The sequence below is a fragment of the Anser anser genome (assembly GCF_964211835.1).
Source record: "Anser anser genome assembly, chromosome: 2".
NCBI lineage: Eukaryota > Metazoa > Chordata > Aves > Anseriformes > Anatidae > Anser > Anser anser.
Genome location: NC_139721.1, coordinates 45,541,400 through 45,565,772, shown reverse-complemented (window position 1 = coordinate 45,565,772; position 24,373 = coordinate 45,541,400). Strand labels below are relative to the sequence as shown.

Below are 24,373 nucleotides of genomic sequence, written 5' to 3'. Positions count from 1 at the left end.
AATCACAACATTGTAAATACAATAACTGATAAGTGAGCTCCTGTTTACAGCACTATTCTACTAATTTGATTATCATACTGTATGCAAGAAATGAAACAATTGCATTTGCATGCCTACAGCTCAAGTCTGTTTTATTTTCCGTGAATCATACATGTATCTAGACAGGTGTGTTGGCTTCAGGCTATTTTTAACTGCAAAACATCTGAAATCACAACTGTGAACTGGTTCTGCAGGTGAAAATATTCCTGACAGAGTATTTACGTTCAAATTTGAAAAGTCATCTGCTACTTAAAGAAAAAGTATATTAATGATTAACCATGACCATGGTTTTCAGAGTTGGCTTCCTGGCTGGGACCCATATTTATAATTCTGTCTTTCAAAAGGACTGTGTTTTTCTAGTAAATATTGGGCTACTATTATCTAGGTGCTTAAATAAAATGCTTAGATACTGAGGATGAGGCACGGAAGTTTGAAAGCCTGCCCAACATCTAAATTAAATAGTATTGTGCCACAAACTGGTATGAATAGGAACTGCAAGATCACAGAATGAAGACTGCAGCCACACCATCTGTCCACTCTCAGGCTTCAGAAACTCAAAAAGCTTAACTTGAAAAATCCTAACAGCTCATACACCTATTAAGAAAATACTGCTTGAGGGAGAACATGGAGCTCTTATGTGCACAGCAATGAACTTCAATTCAGTATAAGTTTCTTGTCTGTCAAGATTTTTAACTATTCCTTTTCATAGCTTTGGAAAAAAAATAAATAAATCTGATGGGTTGCTGATCAGAACTGTTATTCTGATGGTGAAATCCCAAAGGGAAACGTGTTTCAAATATGAAGTATTCCCTCCAGAGTCCCTGGCAGTCACTGAAAGAAGAACTTCTTGATGTATAAAGACAGTGTCACCATTGTCAGAGAATACTACAGCAGGAAATGAACCACAAAATAAAAGCAATGTCTTTCTTCCTAGGAATCAAAATAGTTGTTGTGTTTTTTTTTGTTTGTTTGTTTGTTTTTTTTTCACCTAAAAACATTTTGGAGAATGAAATCCTGATGGAACCTTGCACACATTATGAGAAAAAACACTCATCTAGTTTTTTTAAATGTGCATATACTTACACAATTACTCAGACTCATAATTTATAGAAAACTAGAATGTACACAACACATAGAAAAGGTCTCCATCAAGAAATCAAAATATAATTTTATAGAAGGTGGAATAATGTACAGTTCACAGCCAACTTAACTTTTCCAACAAATGGAGCCATAAATGCAATTTTCTGTCCTTTGCTCTGAAGAATTAATTTTAAGATATTCATATTTTTCTTCAAGTACACCTTAAGTCTCAATTAAGCCACAAAAAGCTACAATAAAGTAACATTAAGAACCAACTTAAACCCATCATAGCAAGGAAATTCAGGCTTAAGCTAAAAATTTTGTCTCACTCCTCATCTTTAAATCACTCTGTTGTGGTTAGGAATTGTGTGGCTTGGAGAAGTGTGTGATCTTTCATACTGCACAGTACATATGTTCCAGTGCTTAGGTTAAAGGAAAGTCAGAATTTTTAGCCTTAACTCTGAATTTCTTTACCTTTGAAGGCTTAACTCAAGCATCTATAATTACTTTAACATGAGCTTTTTACATATATATATATATATACATTTCACTCTGGACTAGAAAGTGGAATTTGTAAAGCTCCTATTTGCTGTGTACTTCAATGGCACTCTCTCAATTTAAAAGATTGAGCACCGCTTACTACATGAAACTGAATATATGCATTTTTAAATGGCACTTAGACATGAGTGGCTTAAATGTGGTAAAAAAGGCTTACACATTCCCAATATAAGTTACAAATTCAAACATTCAGGCATGAAAATCTTTTCCCTAAGTTGTTTTCAAGCTTCATCCTTTTTTCTGCAATAACTAAAGCAAAGCCACAGTAGCTGCAGCCATTTGCATCTAAGGAAGAGATGTTTTGCTTTGGTGATATAGTTAATGAGTCTAAAAATATTCAGTATAATAATTCTGTCAAAGCCCCCACAGTCTCCTCAATGAGCAGAAGCCTGCAGGATTCCAATGGGGAGCCAAGTAATGAGCTCTCAGCATTCGCTCCCACACCGTCCAGACGAAATATACTCGGGCCTCGACGGTTCCACATCATTAGCAACATGAAACAAAGACACATGCTTGACTTTAATAAGCGACTAAAGTTGCTGGCTTATTAGGCTGTCACTGCACATAAACTCTATTTCAGTGTGACAAAACAGTTTCCTGCAAACAAAAAAGAAAAAAAAAGGATTAAAAAAAGAAAAAAAGGAGGGGAGCACTTTTGCAAACAGAGGTCGGTGTGATTTAATGCGGTAAGTGATTGAATGGATTTGAACGAAGGCACATGGGAAGTGATGGGTTTTTGACACCGACTCTCACGGGCACGCTGCAGACTGCAGTTTCACTGCTGGAGATGATGTTTACGGTGGGTTGCAGTGATCAGACTATAGGCATATGTGACTGAGTTTTAGTTGATATTCCTGCAAGACAGGAAGTGAAGAAGCTTATTTCCCACTGGGAAAAGGTTCAGGCATGATTAACTTGGGCATGACCAAATAGGTCAATGATATGACAATGAGCGTCTAGCACTACAATTAAGTGGGAAAATGTGTGTGATTTGTTTCCTCTTGTTCTTCACATACCAATAATGCATTAGCAAGGATTCATTTAATGTCTTTCATTATATAAAAATTGATAGCAACACTGTACGGTAGCCTTAATTTGAATATATTCGTTTAAATTATATTTATCACTTCACCTGATGAACACTCTTCAGTGTTTAAACTTTAATGATTGATCTACGGGACTACTGAGAATGTTTTTAAATCTTAATATCTGCTAAAAGTATACCTATGTATAGAGAAGAAAATATGATAATATTTACATTTAAAGAAAGTTGGCCTTTGCTCTTAAGAAAATTGAGCATTAGAGAAGTGCAGGGAAAAATCCTCCTGTGCCACCGGCTTCTTCCCAAGTTCAAACATTCTCCTTTTTCATATGAGGGTGACACTGGGATTTCTGTTTGTTGTTTTCTAATTATTATTATTATTAGTAGTATTAATTATTATTATTATTATTACTATTATTTATTTATTTATTGTTGTTTCATGTGAAGAACTGGAGAAAGAGATTAACAGAGGGGTTTGCTTATGCCAGAAGAAACAACCACCAGGTGGCTATGCCACTCATCTGAAGGTGGAAGGATCAAAGCTCAGGTTCTCTGTTGTGTTTTAAGTTAGAGCAGGATTGGATATTTTCATGCATTATAGAGTCACTAGTATAGCTTAAACAGAAACAAATAAGAAAAATCTATGCATATGTTTTCAATTGTCTGGACTTAAAAAATCCATATAGATTATTTGAGACAGATTCCCAGTCTGCACTGGGTTTAAGCAACCCACTACAAGCAGAAATTCTTACAAGGCCCTAAGTGCCTGTTATAGCTTTTAATAAAGTCCTATGAAGAATTCAGTTAAAAAAAAACTGCCATGTTTTCAAGAAAAAAATAAATTCTTAACCAGCTATGCTCAGCTTGTTTAAATATTTATTTCATCCAGAACACTTCTCACAAATGTCACTCACTTTCTGAGCTAATTCTCAGACCATTTTGCCAGTGGTAACATGCCTTCAGGAGGGACCCGCATTAAAAACATTATTGACATGTTTATGCACACAATGGTGGGGATATTTAGGAGAATAATATATTGACTAAAGTGTAAAAAATATCTATAATTAGTGGGAGTTATATAACAGGAGACTCACTGTTGGTTCAATAATTTGATCCATCACAATTTTCATGGGAGAAAAAAAAAAAAGTTTTGAAAATGTGAATTTTAACCCAAAAGCAGTGGTTAATCATGGTTTTTATAAAACAGGAAGTGCAAGGAGCAGAAGCCCAGAAAATGAACAGAAGCAATGAGTTGGTCTCCCAAATTAATCTCTTATCAATACCTAACAAGAAGAAATAATACATAAATAACAACGAGAGCGTACATTATAGCAAAAAGTACAATCACTTGCTAATTTCAGACATGATCATAGGATACTTTAACAGTTGGTAGTATGTGAAAAAATCAGCCATGATGCTCAGACACTAATTCTGGAAACTTAGCCAGGCCCAGCTCTGTATTTACCAATATTAACACTATCACAAAGTTTATGTGACTATGGGAACATAGCCCTGAAGTGCTGCAATGTGTGTAGAGAGGACGCACATCAAGCTCTCCATCATTCCATACAACAGTCCCAACTGCCTGCCTTTCCCCAGAAAGCTGGTAACATGGGCAAGACAGCCAATCCACCAAGAACTTTCCCAGATACATAGAAAAAGAAGGTCTGAAATGCCTATGTGAACCTTGAAAAGTTCTTAGCTCTGCGAGTGTTAGCATGTGCTGATGCCCACTTCCGACCAACATACAGCTTCGCAGTCAGGTGCAACCAGCATACAGCAAATACAACAGAAACAAGTAAAGCAAACATAATTTGGAGAAATCTTAAAACTTTGAAGAGAATATTATATGGAGAAGAAAATTTCCTTACGGAAGCTTGCAGGTATATAGTTATTCAGCTCTTGTCTAGACACAGCTTGTAAATACCAAACACCAATACTGTCAGAGTTACCACTGAAAGTTCAATAGAGCACAAAGCTGACCTAGGAAGGCTAGGTAGGCTCGTATGTTTATTTTAATCATCTCTGACATTTTTTTCTAAATGGTATTGTTCATTTAGAACACTTGAAAAATCCCTATAATTTATATAATGTTAAATACATGAAACAAACAAACAAAAAAAAATAATAACTTCACTTCAGCAATAATACACTCACAATCCATAACTAACAGGAAGACAAACGATCCATATTTGGCACAAAATACTGAAACTCTCTTTATACCGTGGTTCCCAGTTGATTTAAACCTTCATTAGAAAATATATAACTGTTAGTGCAGAACAATAGAAATATCCTGTGTAATAAGAGTAAATTATATATGAATGAGAGCCAGACACCCTTTGACACACTGCTGATAAAACCCCTGGCTTCAGGCATACTACTGAATTGGAAACTCTGTTGGGGTAGCACCCCATACAGAATAATGTGAGAAGAAAATCATACTGTAATAAATTTATCTTAGTGACAATTTTATGCACCATTCACTACTGTTAATTTAATAAAATACCCTTGCAGGGTATCTGCCCAATGTGTCCCAGATTGCATGTTCAAATACCAGACTTAAAGCAGCAGCTGGACTTCACTGCACTGATTATCAGCCACTGAATAGCGGCTGACAGTACTTTTAATGATCATGGGCAGTACTTTAGAAAATTACAGCATTCTAGCTTTAATTCTAAACTGGAACTGTTTCATCATTTAATTCTGGAAGGAAATTATGGCTGCAGGAATCTGGGTTTCACACAGAGGTTCAGAGTAGCTAAAGATCTTTCAAGTACCGGAGAAATTCTCCTATGGCTTGTTTGCTATACTTTGATCACCTTGCATCTAAATAGAAGAAAATGTCTGAGGAAGGAAAAGGGAACTGATTTTATCTTATATACTTTGACTTAGTATCTTTAATTAACACTTCTTTGTGTTCCTATGTGTTCCTGTACAGATAGGTTACAATTGTAACAGATTAAATCATTTTTGTAAGGAGATACAGGCTTAACTCTTTCTTTGTGGTCTCTGTTGCTCATCACAATCTTTCCTCTATAGGAAGAAAATACGTTCACAAAATATTGGCTAAGGAAATTAAAAACAATCCCTTCCACAAGATGCTCCACATGGCAGAGGGAGAAATTAAGCATCCTAAGCCTTTTTTCCTCCCCATAATAAAATACAATAAATTAAAAAAATAAAAATAAAAAATTGCACATTGAAATATCTGGTGGGAATCGCATCTTCCAAAAGGTAGAAAGTAATGTTAAATCTCTTGATGAATGTCAACATGTTAGTATGAAAGCAAGCTGGTTATCTGCAATCGACATGTGTCTCTCAGATCTGCTGTCTGATACAAAGGCTGTTGTTGCTGCCTGCATTCTTAGTACATTGAGTAAACTGTGCATACACACTGGCATTGGGGAGTATGCACTGCAAGAGCTTTACAGAATTAAAAAGGTATGGTAACCTTAGCTACTCTAGAGTTTCTGAACATTTACAAAACATGATATTACTTAATCAGCTGGGAGGCAGGCAGACTATATTTGAAGAGTTAAGCATACATATAAAACATCAGATTGTTTAGGGAAGCTAATAAAGTAGACTGAGCTCTCATTGAATGAAAAATTGTTTTCAAAAAATCCACATATCAATGACATCACATAGTACAATCTAAGGCAAAATGAAGCTCAGTTAGCTATTCATGAAAAAAAAAAAATGCTTCCACCTTTAATTCTTTCCCCAAAGTCTTGCAAAAATCTAAGAAACTTCCAGAAGTGTTCATTCTTGCCCAAATAAATTAAAAGTAGTCCCTGATCATTCAACAGAATAATTTTTTGAGTACGACTTTTGGGAACAACATTGGCAGGTTGATGATTTAATGTAAAAAATCCAAAAGCATATGTAAAACTCAAGTTGTCAGAGACTTTTGACACATGAAAAGGTTACCATGCATCACCTGCTCTGTCATTTAGTTGCTGTGCATTCTTTTACTCTGTAACGAGTGTTCAACACAAGATAATTTAAGGCATACACAGAAATACCATGGTGTTGTTTAAAAGGCTATATGGACCTATCAAGAGCATCACAAGACATGGTATTTATGTCTCTAGTTAAATGGTTTGCATACCTGCATAAATTCTCTCCATCTATCCATATTGCAAGTGCATCCATATCTGACTGGGAAATCACGTATCCCTCACTCACAGTATGATAATTTACCATACTTCTGGTACATGGTACTATTTGCTGAACTGTGCACACAGGCACTTACCTTTGTGCAGCTGATGGACAATAACTTGTTCGTGTGTCAAAAATCAGGTCTACTTTATCCTTGAGGAAACTTGTAAATAGTAGTCTGCTATTAAAGCTTGTAATTTTGTTCTGAGTTATGTTAGTGTGACAAAATATTTCAGCTCCAAATGTGATAATGATGTACTCATATTGAAAATCTTGTTATTTAGCCTGTTAAGTGGATCTTGTGAAATGTGTTCTTCTTTCTATATTTTGCACATATATTTTGCACAGCAGAGAAACAAACTCTCTCCAGTTGGGCAGATCATTCAACATCTACACTATGAAGGACAGTGTTGCAGGATTTGGATCTAAGGTAAGCATTCAGTTCTCACTGATGAAGTTTGGAAGCAGATATAAGGAGGTGGCACTAGTAGCACCCCCAAATTGCTATAGTGAGCTGAGTCCAGCTATCAGAATAAACTCTGCATTCTGCTTGCTTTTACTTAGTTCTAAAAACAGAGACTGAGGATAAATGCATGGAATAAGACTCAGAATTCCTGGAATTAAATCTGTTTTAACATGGATCCTGGGTTCTGTTTTCTCCTATATGTATGTCTATCCTCTGTATGGATAGGTTTATGCAGGGGACTGTGTAAGCTAAAGAAAAGGAGAGAACAACCATAAAGAGTGAACAACAATTGTAATTCTACCTGTAGAGAGGCCTTTATTCCTAAAAATGTATGTACAGTTTTAGATGGCTACATCCCTGCAGTAAAGCTGTTCCACTTTGGGGTAGGAGCAGAGAAGCTGAGCCTTGCTCTTGCAGTTTTGCTGCGACTAAGTCCTTATTATTGCTAGGCCCAGAAAAATTAGTATTTGGATAGGTCAAATGTATGATTTGCACCAGAACATCCCTAACTGAATTTTCTGGTTCATTCCCTCTTCATGAAAGCTGTTATGCTAACATGTATGTTCAAACCGCTTCCTGAGTTCCTCCTTCATAAAATTTGATAGAAAATCATTAACTGCAGATGACAGAAAAAAGAACGGTTCCTCAACAGACTATGTTTGGTGGCTGTATATGGGGAGATCAAGGTCCTAACTAAACAGAAGATACTTATCTCCTATGTCGGGCAATATCTGAAAAGCCAATAGCCTACGAAGTGACAAATATTGGCTTGGGCTCCTCTATGAGGTATTGCACCCATAGTTTTCCTCCTGATGTGAGAGAGACAGTTTATCTGATAGTAAAAGATCTTATCAAAGAAGAGTCTCTGCTCTTTGATCCTAGTGATGCAAAGAGGAAACACTTTGTAAAAACACTGTTCTGGACTTGATAGAGAAGGCAGTGACTCACATTTTTACAATATTTTGTTATTTATATTCTTCACCAGAAAATGAATATTAATTTGTTATGGTAAGCAACAAAAATGTGCATCTGGCAGTTACTAGTGATAGACAGAGGAACATTTAAAATTTCACTTTTCCACCAAAATAACAGTCTTCTAAAATTTCATTGAGCTGCCAGATTTTTATTTTATTTTATTTTTCTCCAGGAAACTATTTCCAAAAGCAATTTCTGTTTTCTCATTAAATGTAGATAATTTCTGAAATTTTCATAATCTCTACTGTTTCTTAAATTAATTATGAGTTAGTACAGTGCATGATAACATTAACATGGACACATCACATTTAATATAACAACATATTTTAAATATAACATCGCAATATATTGTCTAAGTCGCAATATGTTTTTCATACAATGAAAAACGTCAGCATTTCAAAGAAAATGAATGGCTTTGCATTTTTTCTTGCACAGGAAATTTAGAGTATTTTTTTCTTTTCAATATAATGTCAAGTATTTTTTAAAATATTGCAACTTCCTGCTTCTAACCAAGTTTAGTAGATGATAATTTAGATGTTCATGTCATAATAATATACACTTTTCTGATTAATACAGTGCACTAGACAAAACTTTCAGGTGTATAAATGTTTAATACTATCCCATGTGAAATTCCTCAGTAAGGTCAGTTATACATGCTGGTAAAAGAGGCTTCAATTTTTATTCCCAAACAAGGGGCTTGGTAAAATACAAAACACTGATGAACCTGATGTCGAGTATAAAAGATAAGGGACAGTGTGAGTAAAAACTTAAGGACATATCATTAATGTATCATTGGAAGTCTTGCTTCAGTGGACTAGATAATGAAGAAAAAGTACAGTTGTCCACTATAAGAGAAGGAAAACACAAGTTCCAACTTGAGGAGAGAGATTTCTTTGCCTATATAACAGGAATGTTCAGACTGCATATTTTGAATGACATGTAGCTATCACACAGCTCAAATGCATCTCTCTTGCCTGAACTATACTCAAGATGAGGGCAATGCTGAGCTAGAAATTGTAGAGTAATAAAAATGGCCAAACATGAGGGGCAAGACAACAAGGGCTGCAGAAATAAATATTGCTAGGTTGTCTGGGGACCCACTGACCAATTTGAGTGGAGCTATTCTGAAATGGAAAGGTGGGAACATGGTGATCTTCATGCTCTGTATCTTGCAGACATACACAAGGATCCATTGCACAAGGATTGCTATGGCATGAAAGACTGGACATCTCTGCATTAGGAGGAGGCTCTCCTCTAGGAGAGAAGAGATTAAGATACACAGTCTTCAGTCTTGTATGAAGGCATGGTAATTACAGATCAGCTAATACTTATAGTGTCATCACCATCTCATTCAAGGAGTTAAACTGGTAGAATGAAGTTAGAAGATGGTGAAACAACTATTGACAATACTTATTTCTGTAAGATGAAAAATAAATATAGAGAATTGTGCTCTGACTCCTCTTTTATTCACTGTAATGTCATGGAAGCTCCTAACTTTAGGCAAGGTGTTTGTAATAAGTAAACAAAAGTAGTACAATTTCTTCCTAATTATGCTTTCTAAGAAAACCTAGTTACACAAGCCACTTGTAAAGATGTTAAGATTTTCTGTCTAAAATTAAAATTGTTCTGATTTTTTGTAAAGTTCTCCCCTCAAATAAATGCTTCTGATGATGTGAAGATTCAGAAAATGCTTCAACAGCAATAACTGGGATGGACGCTGTGTTGTAATAATTTGGATACACTTGACTAATGCAGTTATTCACAATGAGGTTGGCACAGTGCCCAAAGCGTTGAGCAAACAAATACAGCAAGACATTCAGTTTAGAGCCTTCCAATGCTGCAATGACATCTTTGTTTGGTCCAGGGGTATAGTGGACACTATAGTGTACTCTATCATCAAAAATTGCTAAAATATATTTATATTTCTTTGTTAAATTCACCAGCATGTTTTATGTAAAAAATGCTGGTGAGGCACAAGCATTTTTAATCAAATTAGTATGCAACATAAGGCAGCTGTGTATTCAAATGGGTTTTTAAGCAATTTGGTTGTTTTCTTTATAATAACAGGAAAGAACATTTTGATTTTGAAGGTGACAGAGGCAATATTACCAGAATTAAACAATCTGAATTAGCTTTTTCATGAAATGTAATATGTTTTATGCTTTTAGATGGGATGCTCCACTGCTTTCAGATGAGCCTTTCACTGTCACAGTCAATGGCCAGGAACAGAATAAGCTCTGGAGGTAGGATTATCCTCAAATTTAATTTTTTTTAGAAGGAGCTAATGGCAAATGTTTCTAGCGAACTTTAGGTGCATCTATGTTATAACTAGAGAACCAAGACAGGATATTAAAAGAATAGATACGTATGAAATTAGTAAACAAAGTTTGAGATTTTGATTATCTTGAATTTGATGCCTGAAATGAATATAATCTCTAGAAAGCTAATATATATAGATAATATTATATAGTATATACTTTAGTTTTCAGATACACAAAGGAAGAAAATAATACTAATCATTTTCATGTATGATAAAGTGCAAAAGAAACATATCTTAAAAACATTTAGATATTTATTAGCTCGTATAATATGATAGAGATATCTGCAGAGAGTGAATGTAAATTTATGTTTGTTATACCTCAAGATGAGGAAGTTTTTTCTGTTCTGTAAAACTGCAGTTTGAATCAGAGACACAAAGGGAACTACTTCACTACTTCACATGTAAAAAACAATTATCTGGAAAATAGCATGGTGATTCATATCATTCATTGACTTTGGGATCAAGTGTTCTGAGCATACAAATAAAAAGTATGTTTTTTTCTCAACTGTTGTTAACAATGGTTGTTAGCAATGGCTGTTCAGCAAATCAGATTGGGTTCTTCCTATCTGACCCTTCATCACAAGCCCCCTGAATCCCCTGAGGGTTTTTCAAATATGCCAATCCCACCTTTAGAGAAGCCCACACAGAAATATCTGTGTATGCCTACAGAGCACATCTGGTGTGCCTAAGACCTTGGTGTAGTGAGCGATGAGAGCAGCATCTTTCTATACAGTTCCTGACATTTCCTGCAGTAGAATGAAAACCTGGGGACAGAATTATCAGTAGAACGGGATTCTTTTCAGCGCTGTTTTAAAGTAACTAGTCTGAATTTGGACTGAAATGGTAGAGTATTCACAGACATATAAAGACAAGAGATTTAAAAAGATACTCGTTGGTTTATGAACCTCTTCTGGAGTGCTGGCTACCATTCCTCTGCCCTGAATTTTCACTGGGCTTGTGGCAGACACATGCACACTGAAGGCTGTGTATGAAGTGTAAATTCCTTGGGAAGGTGGTTCCCTTCTGCAGGATTCTGGGAAGGATTTAAACACTTTGCAAAGAGTAGCAACAGCTCATATATCTAAAAGTACATTTTGCAAGTTATACAGCTTTAATGAAGTCAACATACTCATGGTCACAGAGTAATCCTTTGTGAAAGTCTTATTTTAGACCATGTAACCTTGAGATTTCAATTTCCACTTTTTTTTTTTTTTTTTTTTGTACAGTGTATAACTGCCATCTATGCCTGCCTTACAACATCAGAGAGACATTAAGAGACTAGAAGCTTGGTTGTGTCACATTCTTCCTGGGAGTAACCCAGAAAGGAGTTCTGGTGGGATTCTGGTATGCAGAGAAAACACAAGAATCAAAGGCTGCTGTGGGAAGCGCCGGAAAAGGATACTGCTTGGATGAATGACAAAAAATAGTCATTATTTCAGTGGATCAGAAACAAAAGGAATTTTTTGCAAGACCATGTGGAGCAGATAGAGCCTATGTTCTGTCTACAAAAAAACAACAGAGGAAGATGTACCTACAAGATGAAATTTCAAGAAGGGTCATTGTTGCTGTCTTTGTACAGTTATTTCGAAAACCTTAGAATGGGAGAAACACATTTGGAACCAGTTAGAGGAAACAAGTGGGACCACAGAGGAATCAACGTTACTTCTCAACAGAAGAAGAGGAAACTCTTGTATTATCTGGTGGTACATCAACATACAAATCAGATTGCTACTGTTTAAAACAATGCTTAGGTTTCTTTCTGTCCGATATGGTGTGTTTAGACAATTTAGTCTCATCAGCTGAAGAAAACTAGGCATGCATCAGAAAGGTAAGTATCATCCATGTTGCCACCCTCATAATTACAAAAATAAATAAATAAATAAATAATGAAGGTAACCTTTGAAATACAGTTAAAAAGCTTCATAAGGCAACCAATAGACAATGATTAAATAGCTTGTCCTATAATTCTATAATCCCCAGGAATTAAGGTAAAGAGTCTGGTAATATAGGATCTGTAATCACATAGGAATAGAGGTAGAGCATCCAGCAATATGTCAAGACAGAAAGAATTATTCAGAAAACTTCAGGCCATTAGTGTTAGCCAGGATTCTTTTGCAAGAATATTACTGGAAATAATAGTATGGGACAAGATTACAAGACATTTAGAGATGGGTGATTTAGTTAAGGGCAGACAGCATATATTCACTAAAGGTAAATTATGTTTGACAAATTAGCTTGAATCTGATTATTTTAATGTTCTGTGGGTGAAAGAATGAATTAGTGTCTACAATTTATCTGATTCTCAAAACTGTATTTGATATTTGCCATGAAAGAGACCAAGTTTACAAAGGGAGAATTACAGGCAGTTATTCAAATAGAATGAAAATTATCTCAGGAAAATGAAAGAGCATGTCAATTAACAATAACACTTCAGGTGGAAAAACGTATACAATCAGCAGTCAATAAGCACCACTTTACTTGACCTATTACACAAATTGCACTGAAATCAATGTCAAGAATGGCTAGATTTAGAGGTAAAACATATTAGGACTAACAAAATTACACTGAGTTACTAGGAAGTGGATAGTAAAGCTACATCGACACAGTTTATCTCTGAAAATTAGAACAGTTCTGGTGCTTTTTCATACTATAATTCCTCATTCCCAGATCCTTTTTTCTTTTTTTTTTTTTTTTAATTAGTCATTTATTCCTCTATTCAGAAAGTCCTTTTTAGAACCTGTGAATATGTTTGTTTGTTTGTTTTTCATAGGGCTAGATAATTTTAAAATATTTACATGATGAATTTATTCCAACAGATCCCCAAATGTGTATTTATCGCTAGTGAGTTAGAATGATTCATACCCAAGAGCGTGAATGAATCTGTTATAGCTGCTCCCTAAAGAAGAGGATTTCTAGCCTAGGTCATTGTTAAATTTCTGTCTTTGGCTTCTGGCAAGAGCATATCACAGTCACAATAAATAATCATACTCTGATCTTACAAACACCTTCAATTTATTTTTATAACTGAGACACATAAAGAGATTTTTGAATCTTCTTCCAGAATTGATACATACCGTGGAATTACACTTTTTGAATGTACTTGGTATGTCAGATTGAAAATTTCTACCAACAGTGTTCAATGGAAAAGGTAACATAAATGCTAGAAAAGATGTGTGAGAGTATGTGATGTTTCAGCTCCATGGCAGCATGAGAGGATATCGGCCAGGGTTCTGATGGTTCTCTTGTTTGATGGATGCTCAGCTGTGTTCCCCCCTTCTTGTCTTGCACAGGGGACATGCCTGCATTCGACTTGGCAAAACCATTATGTAAAGTGCAGATGTGGCTGCAGGTAAACTGGGTTTTGCCAGTTTAGTTTTCTGCCATACCAGTTCTCTAAGCTGGTACCCAAAGCAGGCACACAATCAACACGAGGGAGGAGCCAGACTACAGCTGCAATGATGTAGATTTGCTGATGTTGTTATGGCTGTCCACAGGACATAGGAGCATGCACAAAAGCTGAAACAACCCCATTACCCAGAAGAAAGCAGAAAGCTAGTTGAAGGTGGGAATTGCCATGAAATTGCAGTGTAAATAGAGTAAACATAGTCTTTTATGCACAATTATCATTATTTGTATCTGCTTTGTCTTTTTTGGATATTCCAAATTAGAGCTCTCACTTACAGACTTAACCTGATATCAGACAAGAATGATTTTAAAGGGCTTGCAAAGTTACTTTTTACTGAAGGGGGAGTGACATTACAAACCAGACATCTGGGAAAATTAAACAAGAGTCCCAGTCTCCCACCACATCCCCACTGTAACCAGAAAATAAGGAAAAAGCTTCTTTCTGTATTACACAGGCTGGGTAGGAGCAGGAATGCCAGAAGAAGTAGGCGTGACTTTCAGTGATGGCTGGCAGCTTAGGAAGTCCCCTGGCATGCAGTAATGTAGGGGGACAAAAGCCTGAAGCCTGAAAATCATGGGGGACTGCACTCCACTTGCAGGATTATTCCAGGGTTAAGGGTTCTCAAGAACTGGAAGACTCAAATTCACATTCTCACTGTCTCATTTACAGCAGAGATTTGAAAGATGTCATACCTCTCAGTAGCAGGCCCCGCTCTGAGACCTACATCATTCTGGGGTTTCTTTCTTCAGCATCACTAACGAAACTGCTTCTTTTAGCACAATTTACTCAAAATTTCTTGTAGACCAAGGTTCTGCTGTTAGACAGATATCTTAATGACCATTTCATCCTTTTTTCTCCTCCAAAACTAATTATTCACAGTGTATGAGTACAGTGAGAAACTGAGACAGATTTAGCCAAGGATAATTTGTAACCTGGTCATTCAGGCAAGTGTTCTTGGGAAAGGAGGAATTTTATTTCCAATCATTTTGTCAGGATACTCGAACCTGGGAGGATACTAAGCATCTGAATTATTGACATTTAAGCGAGGAAGTACTGATCTCCCTTTATGAAAAACATATTAAATGCCCTTTCTACATCAACCCATTTATTTCCAAATATATTTTATTTTTAATCAAACTAAACTGATTTTTTGTTTCCTCTGGCATTTCTGTTTCCTTTGTCCCAAATTCTGAAAATCTTAGCTTAGATTAGTCTGAAAGAGATTTTAAAAATCCTTCATATTAATTTCTAACTAAAAATTTACATGCACAGCTCTGCTCTACCAATTGGTGGTACAATCAGGTTATAAAAGACTTTTATTGTATAATCTTACATTCCAGTCTCTTCAACAGTTTTGATTGTTGTTGTTGTTGTTGTTTTTACTTGTAAATAATTAGTTAATGAAAGTGATGCAGCTGATTCGTTAATACTGTGTAGACATTTTAGACATAAAGTGCAGACATTTTAACCTCACAGATACCATCATTAGCGACTACCTTTAAATTTCCCATGCAAGCAGAAACAAAGCTCCTAGCATTGTAAATAATTGCAAGTGACAAAGCCTGATAAAATAGAGGAGACATTTGACTTACTGTCACTAGGAGATGGTAGAGGAATAACGACATCGTAAGTCCCTCATTCCCGTCAGATGTTGTTTTGCTGACAGGAATCAATATTAGCCATACTGGTAATTTTATATTTTTCATCTGTGGATCCATTCTAGCTGTCTTCTGCTTGAACCCTTTACTGTTCTTGGGAGACATCAGTACTATGGCATAAGTCTCTCTAGCACAGGCTTTCACTGCTGGACATTAGAGGTACAATCGCAGCACACCAAGCTGCTCATTGTTTTACTTTTCAATTATTTTTTTTTTTTGGACATTGTCCAGACAATTTTGTTCTTTAGATCTGTAATTTCATATTCTACTGGCTTACCACAATTTAAAAATAATTCTTACAAGATCTTAGTAGCCAATCTTCTATACAGGTAAGAACAACACTGTCAGGAAATGGTTGGTTGGGAGATCGTAACTCAGTGGACTCCTTTCCACTTGTTTAAGTCAGGAATTTTCATCTAAAAGATGAGGAGACACATATGACTAAAAATAAAGAAAAAAAATAAAATCACATGTTCTTTCCAGACAAATCTGTGTGCTCTTACTGTGTGCATCCCAGCTTGTTAATGTAATGCTTTCCAAGAGCTAGTGCTTAGTTTCCTTGTTATTTTTAAGGGAAAACCCAGTTTCTGCCATTCACTGCAAATCACTACATAGAGTGTTTTGTTTTAATCTCAGCATTAACAGTTTCAGGGCACTGCTGGGTCAGAAGAATGAGATACCTGCTCTTCTTATGTCCCCTTCTCAATTCCATGGACACATGCAATGGTAGGTGGTAAAATATTGAACGGGATAGTTTGTGTGCTTAGTATGCCCAGGTGGCCAAGAAGGCCAATGGTATCCTGAAGTGCATCAGAAATAGTACGGCCAGCAGGACGAGGGATGTACGTGGTACTGATGACAGTGCCCCTCAAATTCAGTTCAGTTTGGGGCCCTTCACTGCCGTAAAGATGTTGAGCTGTGCAAGCGAGTGCAGAGAAGAGCAATGAAGCTGGTGAAGGGACAAGAAAACAAGATGTATGAGGAGCAGATGGGGGAATCAGGGTTGTTTAGTCTGGAGAAAAGGAGGCTGAGGAGAGACCTCATCGCTCTCTACAATGACCTGAAATGAGGTTGCAGAGAGGTGGGTACTAAGGGACATGGTTTAGTAATGGTATTCAGTAGGCCAGGTTGATGGTTGGACTTAATCATCTTGAAAGTCTTTTCCAACCTAGATGAAAACCTCTATGTTTCTGTGATTCCACAGATGTTGCTTATGTACAGTGCTGTGCTATTCAAACCCTGCACAAGGTGCAGAAGCCATCCATTCTTTTGCTCTGATGTGAAGCTAAAAAGCTTTTAACAATCAATAGTGATAACATTATCACCCAAACAAAGTTCCATTATTTATACTATGAAGGTGTATCATTGTGAAGAGGAGAATGAATGCCAGAACCATTTCATATATGACATTTACCAAAAGACTTTAATCCATGTTGTTAGTCTTTGTTGTGAGATATCTGTTTTTCATAAGGTCTCAATCCTTGTTGTCTTAATACTAACAAGACCTTCAACCAAATCCAAATTAGGCTATTTTCTCTGTCTTTGTGAAAATGACTGATTTGGAAAGCTAATGGAAATCATACCATGCATCAGTTTCTTTCTACACTGTGTTTCAAAGAATAAAGTGATTTTGCTTTCCCACTCCAAATTTCTATTTAAGCATTCTCTCATTTCTTAAGTTAATCTTAGAATTAGTCATTAACATGTCTGGTAGCCACAGTGCTGTCACTTTTCATAGTATTTCTTATTATTGCCTGCATATGAGAAGGCACTTCTACCTGCTTTTCTCACGAGATGGGATATTATCTGTACAGACTAACTTGAACATAAAAAGACTGCTGACAAACCAACAGTTTCTGTGAGATGGTTGCTTATGCATAATCACATTCTCCAAATGAACTTCTACTTGTATGAATCCTCTAGTAAATAAATTATTCAATTACCATAAATTATAGAGTGGATATAGGATTGGAGCTGGCCAGCACCTTATTGGATTTCTTTTTACGTTCTGAATTGAAATAAGATGGACAATTTTTTTGTTTGTTTGTTGGTTGGTTGGTTTCTTTTGTGTGTGTGAAACAGAAAGCTTGGAATATATACGTGTTTATTTATTTATTTTTCAGAAATACAAACTTAGTATTTCTATGATGAAATATGTTCCCTGAGATTTCTGATAGACACAAGGGTCTTAACAGTTCCACAAGCGATCTAGACTTGAGGGAAGTAATGAAAACTGAGAAGAATAATGATCGTTGGAACAAAAAGGTGTTATGATACCTTGACTTCCAATCTCTCTGACAATTTAAAGGACTCATGGCATACAAGTCTTTCCCAACTGTCTTTAAGCTTATGAGGCAGACTTGTGTCCTCAAATACTGTGTCTGCCACAACTTGCCTCACTGGGACAAGCTTCCCTGGGAGTCACCCAAAATGCAAAGAGAGGTTTAACTAAAAATCTATGCAAACTGGTTGCCTCAGCAACACAGGCTCCAGCCATTAAAGCCCTGGCTCCTGTAAAGGTCCTGGAGCCATACCTTCATGTGACTGGTTCAGAGTTCACACAAATGCATGTGGAATAGAAGCTCACCACAACCAACCAGTCAGTTGAGATTTTTTTTTTTTTTTTTCCCCAGCTAGTTCTGGTTGAGCCGATTTCTGCTGATTGATGTTATTTTAATTCTTTCTGAGTGGAAAGGTTTAAGAAGGTGTGATACAAAGTTTCTACCAGTTTCTAGAATAACTGTTTGCATAACAGGCCACATTAATCTTATATGTTAAACTATTAAGATTTTTTTTTTTTTTTCAAGCATACAGGCATGGAAAATGTAGATCTAATAAGACTTTAACATAAGTACCCCTAGTAAGGCATTTGAGATGAGTTGCAATGTAGGTGTGCTTTATAATCCCGAAAGATTTTAATAACTTTATGTGCTAAAAATGAAAGCAAAAGTATGATTTTTATTAAATAAGAGTATTTTGTTGGTTGTTTTCTGCAAGTGTTTTTAGTTAGTTATTAAATGTTAAGTCAAACTATTTTGACACCAAATATTTTTATACAGTATTTGTAAAATTAAGCTATAACACTGTGACCTTAATGACGCTCTTAATGTACGTTTGAAATAAATGTGAATGAACATGAATTTATGTAGCTAATAAGAATGTAAATCTCAAAACTATTAATCCATGTGGTTAAAAATGAAAGTGTGAAGTAGATACAAATATTTTTTGAACTTTTGAACTTTTCCTAAGGATGTTGTTTCCTACGCTGCAACCATTCAACCTGGCTGCTTTACATGTAAACAGGAGAAAGTAACTAAAAACTTTAGAGAAAAAATATTGATTTTAAATTTAATAATAGTAATGGAATAATAATTCTAATAATAATAATAATTCTAATAATGATAATAATTTAATAATAATAATGGAAGTTCTGCCTGTTTTTGATTAAATACGTCTGTGACAGTAATAATCCTAAAATCACTATGAAGTGTTACAGAAGAAATAGATGTTATAAAGGGTTCTGTAATCACATGCATGTACATCTCCTGATACAAAAACCCTAGAATACTAGGATCAGGGTAAGCTTTACTTTCTATAGCAAGTGCGTCACAGAATATATGCAAAACTAAGCCTTCTAGCTTAATAATATTTTCCTGGATATAAAAAAGAGTAAACACAGGACTGAAGATTATACCTACCACCTGACTGAGGACTGAGCAGCTTCAGACCAGGTCTTCCCTGCAGTTTGTACTTACAGGCACGTTAATGTGTATCTACATGTTAGAAGGTATTGTGAAGTACAAGAAGTGCTAACAATGACCAGCTCTTTCTACTTTGGTTAGTAAGAGGTGCTAGCATAGTCTGTTTTTTCCTATTCTGTTCATCTTGTGCTGAATGGAGTCTGGAAGAGGCATATAGATGCAGGAATAAAAAGAAAAACAATTCTTTTTAATTAAAGGTAGTGTAGTCCCAAAGCTGGGAAAAAATAAGAAAACCTTGACAAAAATAGGGAGGTCTGTAGCTTGTGTAGTCTTTCTATAGCTTGTGTACCTATTAGGAAAAAAGTGGTTTCCTGATATTTTTTCCAGAGGCATTAGAGAACACTCAATTTCAATTAGAAACGCTTAATCGAATTATCACTTTTCTGTATTTCTTACAGAGAAATAAAGAGATTTCACTTCCTGTAATGGGACACCTTCTTCTATAGGAACTTATTCACTTTTAAGTCCTACAGACACTCTGTTCTGACCAGCCATTGATATGGCTGGTGCATACAGAAAGAAGACCAACTTCTCCTTAAATTATCTCAATAATTTAATTTTGTTATCAAACTAATAATTTGATTTGACTGCCTTTTGTATTAATTTTCTGATTGAGTCATTTGACCTTACTGAGCTATTGATTCAAATTTAATTATTAATTTAACGCTTAAATTTTTAAGATATAATTAGCTCAATGAAAGTTTAGTACATTTGCATAATAAAAACCTTACTGAAGATACATTCTTTTCCCTATGTTTTTATATGAAGCTGTCTATTCTGTCAACCTATCATGGTGTCAAAATTCTAGAGACAGGAAAAAATAGTTAAGAATATTGTAAATTACATAATTTTGCTTATTAGCTACTATCTAGTCTTACTATATTTGCAAAAAGGAAATTTTAGCTCCATCACGCATTTCCGTTCATAATCAAACCATCTCTGAAAACTGGTTAAACATTTAATTTTAAAAGAGATAAAACTTCTGACATTTCTTCTATAATAATTTTAATTTCTTTCACACTGAATCTTAACAGTTTTCTTTTTCATTTAAGATTTGTAAGGAAATGGGAATGGAGGTCTTTTTTTTTTTTTTGCCGTAATCTTATCCATGCTTTTGCTATTAGTCTTGTGAAGATATGAAACAATCCAAGATCTCCAGATGAGTGAACTGAATAAGCAAAAACACCATTTAGAGACAGAAATTATTTTTTGTTTATATGAGAATAGTATTTTTTGCCATTAAGGTCAATGAATGGGAACCACAAAATCTGAAGGAGTTAATTGCAAAAACTGACATGTGCCCACTATCAGATTTATTTTATATTCTATTTCGTCATTCAAAACAACAGGGACATCATTAAAAAAAAATAATAATCCCAGCTGAGCAATATACTAAAAGTAGTAATATCCAAGAGGGCGGAAATCCAGACACATGCATGAGAAAGACATGAAAATATGTTATCTATAAAAGCGGAAAAGAACTTCACTTGACTTGCATGACTTTTTGTATCAAGCATGCTACAGCAGTCTTTTGATTCTAATATGAAGCTATAGTAAGGATCATTGCACTAATGCGTGAGGATTTGTGATAATGTTGCAGAAATTTTACTGTCAAAACTGAACTGCAGTGTAATGACTTTTGTTATCATGGTTTCTAATAACTATTCAGCATGAATTGACCCTACATATGTTTTACTGCAATAATATGTCAGTTATCCAGAAAGTAAAAAAAGGAAACAGAAATCAATAGACTCTCTTCCCCCACACTCTCAGTATAATGTTGCCTCTTGAAGATAGCAGATCATGAATATGAGAATGATTTTTTACTTAAATTTTAAAACAATTATAATTGGCATGGATATTATTTTTAAATACAAGTCATGTGAACAAAAACAATTATCAAGGTTTTGTAAGACTATGACACTTTTAATTTTAAAGACAGATTCAGGTAAATAGCTTCTTAATATATGAGATGAAGACATATCTCTATATCTGGGAATCTACTCAACTTCATGAGAACAAATGCTCATGTCTACAGTACAACCATCAATGTATTAGCACAATACAATGGAAGTATCAAATTTTATTCATGGGACAGATGTTATAAGATTGTCCCATATAAAAAGAAGGATATGGTAAAGAATTAAGTTTGGTTTTCATGCATTAAAATATTCCTAATACTTATATGAAAGCCCTTTGAGATCTCCAGAAGAAATTTAAAAAGAACGTTAGAAACTTGAATGCTTCTAAATTGAATTTGAATTTGAATTGAATGCTTCTAAAGCTCAAATTCTTATCCATTTTTTTTGATTTTTTTTGATTTCAGAAGTCTAACAAAAGCATAAAATCTCCTGGAATTTGTTAAGGTGAAGAATTTGTAATATGAGGTAGAGTAAAGAAAACAAAGGCAGTAGTAGTACTATATACACACAAAAACATCTGATTACCAGTGCTTCATTAATCATGGGAACTGAAGAAAGCAAAGATGTTTTCTCACTTGCAGCAAAGCTGAAACTTGCATGTGTGTTTTCTACCAGGCTACTATCTGTTATAGCATGCTAAGTTCTCCTTAAGTATCCAGAGGAAAAAGTAACATCCAGAAAATGTCAGTGGGATAGAAAACCTTCTTTCATTACACCTCATATGTGTAGTAGTATGAAGAAAATCCTTCTTATCTCCTCCAAAGAGAATGCCTTTGCATTCACCATGCAGAAGAAAGTATACTTTTTATGGGCATAGCTCCTCTATTCAGCGATGTGTATTCTCCCTATTATCCTCCATAACTGCACCTTACTCAGGGCACAGAATCTTACAAGGTCATGACAAAACTTTTCATGTTACCAAAGACATTTCACCTGTCATCAAGATGGAGACTTTTCTTGGGCTGAACAAAGCAGCTATTAGAAGCCCAAAGCAAACCTACTTAATTAGTTACAGCAGTTACTATATCCAGTTAAAAATACTCCAAACGAATTAAAATTAGCAATGTGCCTTTTACATAAATATTCATAAAATTAGCTTATAATTTGAGCAATTATATGTATAGGATGTAAAGGGAAGAAAGATCTCAGGATTTAGGGAAGGGAAGGATAAGCACACTTTCTTCTTGAATGTTCATGTCATTGTAATGCATGTATATATTACAACATCTAGGAAAATCATTACTTTGACAATCCACCAAAATTGATTTTCTGTTACAGTTGTACTTTGCTTATTAGCAAAACAAACAAACAAAAACAAACTTATTTTTATAGGAGGTGTATGTAATCAACACATTTTTAATGGAAAATATTATTTCTATTTTAATAGAAATATTTTGTCTTAATATTTGGGCTAGTTTGTCACTTAACAAAGTGTAGAGTTATCAAAAAGGAGATTAGATTAGTTGTCCTTGTGATTCTCAAATTAATATTGCGAATAGAATTTCTCTTCTTCATACCTATACCGCACAGAGGACTGTCAGAAATTCTAAATATTCCTATCACTAATTTCTAGCACTAGCAAGGTATATGTGTTGTAATGCCGAATATAAGCTCTCATAGAACAGAAACTTACTCATAACCATTTTCTTCATAAACAAGGTTTTAAAAAGCCAAACAAATGATTATATGGCAGTGCTGATGAAACTAGATCCTGTTGGCATTGCATTGTAATTTTGCTACATTTTACTATGTTTATTTTATTGTATACAGATTGAGAAGGAAAAAAGCAATAATATATGCCAACTCATTTGCAATTTTCTTTACTTCCAGATTACCTCATTGAGATGTATGATAATATTATCCACACTATGTCCAGAAGAGGTAAACTGCTGAGTAGGAAATCTTTCACAAATACTACCAAGAACTATTACATTCTGAGAATGTGAAAGACAAATATTCTTACACCCAAAGGAATTAAACCAGATGATAACCTAAGACAAATCTATTTTTCTTTAGTGAAGTTTATAGAAACTATGCCCTAATTCTGTATTCAGAGAAAAATGTTAAATTCCTTCTAAGAAACATTTCTTCTTCTAAAAAACTCCTTCTAAGAAACATTTCAATACCCATAGCATTGTCTGTACTATCATATTAAGAGAACATATTTGACACTCACTTGGTGAGGATAGGAGATAATTTCTTCCATTTTTTAATGTTTAATCTCTAACTTAGTCTCCAGATATGGTTATCCCTAAGAATACATGACTTAAAAACAGTTTTGTTCTTGAAATATAGAGGGGTGTGTAGTTAACAAGAATATTCTGGAAAGGATTTTCTTATTGATATTTATCAGGAACAAACTGAATACACTGAATTTCAAAAGAGATTTACTGAGGTGTTATGTCAGAAAATGAGCAATGACTGAAGACATGGGTATAAGATATAAAAAGGATTGATAGGAGAAAAGAACTACAAATAACTTAAAGTTCACTTCTCATTCATTTATTTATTTGAAGATTTCTACATTGCACTTTTAGAAAATGGACTAAAATGTCAGTGTATCAGTACCTGATTCCTGTACAAAAGACCTGAGTTAATACACATTCTTACTAGAAATTGTTGATATGAGCATAAGATTTGTGAGTATGATGATTTCAATGCATATTAATTTTCAAAAACACAGATATGAAAGGCAAGCAAACAATAACCTAACATAACCTGGATAATATTTTTGGATTGATTATAGTTGTTTTTGATAGGATCTATTCTGACAGCAATAGATACAAAGCAAAGAAACAAAGAAAAATGTATTTTTTACGTGAATTTACATTACATTTCCACAACAAGGTTTTACAACACCTCACTTGATTTATGTTCCACAGCACTGTTAAATTCAAACAAAAAATCTTTTTAAATATAACTATTTATTCAACAGAACATTACACCTCACCACTATACCTCCATCATGGATGTTCATCAAACTAG

At 34.8% G+C, this 24,373-nt stretch overlaps 1 protein-coding gene across 1 annotated transcript in view; it reads right to left on the bottom strand.

Moving 5' to 3' along the window:
* CCDC178 (coiled-coil domain containing 178) overlaps positions 1-24,373 on the bottom strand; it is a 174,373-nt gene that overhangs the window by 34,065 nt on the left and 115,935 nt on the right. The gene's annotated exons all lie outside the window — the stretch shown is intronic.